At 39.3% G+C, this 3041-nt stretch overlaps 1 pseudogene; it reads right to left on the bottom strand.

The window, feature by feature from the left end:
* Positions 1 to 1582: 1582 nt before the first annotated feature.
* On the bottom strand, positions 1583 to 1699 carry LOC145263491 (5S ribosomal RNA; annotated as a pseudogene).
* Between the last annotated feature and the right edge of the window lie 1342 nt (positions 1700 to 3041).

Below are 3041 nucleotides of genomic sequence, written 5' to 3'. Positions count from 1 at the left end.
AATAAGGTTGGTAGCAACCACCCACCCCCCGAGATGAACAGGGCAAGTTAAGAGAGAATATATTAAAACAGAAATTAAGGAGACGAAAACAGCGCGAGAATTAAGAATTGCTAATTTATATTGAAAATGGAGATTGATAATTTTTAAATTATAAAATGCTTCCCGAAATTAGCAAGTCAAGCAAATTTGACAACAGTTTGTAAACAGTGACACGGCCGTTAAAAATAGAATAAAACAGAACAATATAGATAGTTTGCCGGGTCGACATTTGATACGTGTGAATTGGGTGTCAATGTCTGGCCGACACGTGCTAGTGGCATGTGGTATTCAAAGGTTAACCCGTAATTTGCTTCCCAATTGGTATAAAAGGACGTCAATTGTCAAATTAGAGAGTTTTAAAGTTGTTAGAGCTGGCGTTCGCTGGCAAATACGGTCGCCGGGAAGTTTTATGGCTGCTTGCCGCTAAGGATGCCCGCTCTCCCGTCAGGGTTCCCTACTGCTTATATAGTAGCCGTAGAACTTAGAATTGAGATGTGAAATCACTCAGACTTGGCCAACTAAACGCTGACCCGTTTTTAAAGGACTGATGGAAATGTATTGTCGTGGTGTTTGTTTGTTTGGTTGAATAAATGACGAGAAATACAAAGTAACAATTAAATAAATATGTATTAATACAAAAATATATAAAAGAGGTAACTGAATAATATCTTTGTTTAATGGCAGGACTGGTTGTGAACGACCGTCCGCTTCGCGTGTCTGTCTCCAGCTCTCTGGTCAACCACTTTTTGAATCCGGAAGTGACTTCATGAACGGAAGTGACGTCATGGAATAGTTCATTATAGGGATTTCCTTTTTAACTAATAATTTAACGTCTCATTCAAACCAAGGCGTTGTGTGCGTGCGTACGTGCGCGTGTGTACGTGCGCGTGCGTGCGTGTGTGTGAGAAAGAGAGAGAGAGAGAGAGAGAGAGAGAAAGAGGGAGAGAGAGAGAGCTCGTCCATTATAGATTTGACAACGACACTTTTGGCTGAAACGACACTTTTCCCCCAGTGACTCTGACCTTGCGATTTGCTCCTTTAATCTTCCCACAACGCCTTTTCAACATCCAGGGTCTTCATCAGAGTGACAGCCAGATGCTGGGTGACTAACCGGGACCCAGAACGGCCGAATTTGGTAACTTTGCTCATTGTACGTCGTTGGAGGAGGAGTATGGTATGTTTTATTTGTGCCATGCACGACGGATATATTTGTACTATGTGGCGGACGTTGCAACGGTATATAAAGCCTAACATCACAAGTGCATTTGAGAAGTTTTATAACCATACAAGCAGAAAGGCCCGGCATATAAAATCAACAGTATGTTATTTGTTATGAGAGGGGCGCGTTCGAAATTGGTGGGGGCTCCTTCAGTTTTTAACAGACTATGAATACCCACGAAGGGGTGCCTGCGCGTGAAATTTTTGCGGCAGGAGGTGGACAATCTCCAACCACACATCTCCTTAGTAGACATCGTTAAATACCAGTGGCAAGTGAAGTGTGTGTACAAGACGACTGGAAACAAATGCCGAGATAAGCGGAGAGCACATACAGCACCTAGAATTCCCAAATGGTCACCCATCTGGTACTAACCAGGCTCAACGTTGCTTAACTTCGGTGATCTGACGAGAACCGGTATGTCAACGCGATTATACCGTATATATTTCTGTTTAAAGCACAATTTAACTATGATACTTGATTTTTTCAGTTTTAAACTTAAATACAAGCCATTATCACCGCACAAGCAGAAAGGCCAGGCACATAAAGTTAACAGTAGTTTTTTTTATATGACAGGGGCGCGTTCGAAATCAATGTTTGCTGAGAGCATAATTGAACCATCATACTTGATTTCTGCATTTTATATATTAATTCCAGCCGTTATATATAAAATATATATTTTATAAAATCAACAGTGAGTTCTCTACAGTGCAATGTAGACTACAATATATTTTGGAGTAAGTCACTATGATGAGGCATGTGAAGCTCCCTCTCAGTGCACCGTCATGGGTCTCTAACTAGAGCGAACAATAAATCAATTTTATTGAAAAATGGATGATTTCACCGATTTCGGTGACAGTAAAAATATGAGAGGGTGAAACATTCGTTGGTCATTATTCAATCCCGGACAACGTCGGGCCATCCTGCTGGTTAGACATTACATTTTCAGTGATAAATGCACAAACTGCATAGACGAATATTTAAAAAATGTATTCGTTTTCATCCCTTTTCTCATAGTATATGATAAAGATAGAAGGAACATTCGATTCGACTCCATGCTTTATATTCCCCCAATTCCCTATTTTCGTTCAACGCCTCAAGTATTTTACCAAATACCAAATAAAACTAAAGAATACGCTCTGGTTCCTCTAATTTGGAGAAGTCAAACTAACCTCAACATTTTTTTTTTCGTGTTTTTGAATCGCATTAACGATGCTAAAAACCAAAAAAATGCAAACCAAGAATTAATAAAAAAATAAATAAATAAAAAAATGAACAGCGAAAATTACTTTCGAAACTTTATTCTCGCAACCGCATCCTTCTATTCAAAATCAAAATGGCGGACGTGGTTGTTTCTAATTATGTTGTTTCATGTCCACTCATAGCGCTGATTCGGTCATGAAATTATTTTAATGTTTCGATTCTTTTTTGTTTTACATTTTTCCTTTCCCCTCGGCTTCTGTTCTTTGTCGTTCTCGCGACATCTTTCCGATTAATTAAAGTATTTAATGCCCCCAGTTCACACAACAAGAGAGTCGACATCAAACGTTACAGGTTGTCAGAGAAAGAGAAGCGCCTGAAAACCAACCAATCAAAACGCCGCGTTTAAATCACGTCACAACATGGCCGCTTAACCCCTTGTAGCGGTTTCAAAATAATACACGTAAAGAAAGAAAGGCATCTAAATTAATATTGCAAAATGGCTGACCATTTGTCCTAAAGTTAAAATTACAGGATAAAAAAATAGTTCCAACAAAAAGTAGAACGCCATTCTTTTAATCTGCGA

The sequence above is a fragment of the Euprymna scolopes genome, chromosome 38 (assembly GCF_053919585.1).
Source record: "Euprymna scolopes isolate OS-2025 chromosome 38, ASM5391958v1, whole genome shotgun sequence".
NCBI lineage: Eukaryota > Metazoa > Mollusca > Cephalopoda > Sepiida > Sepiolidae > Euprymna > Euprymna scolopes.
The sequence above is the reverse complement of the archived record's forward strand: the minus strand, read 5'-3'. Positions and strand labels throughout refer to the sequence as shown.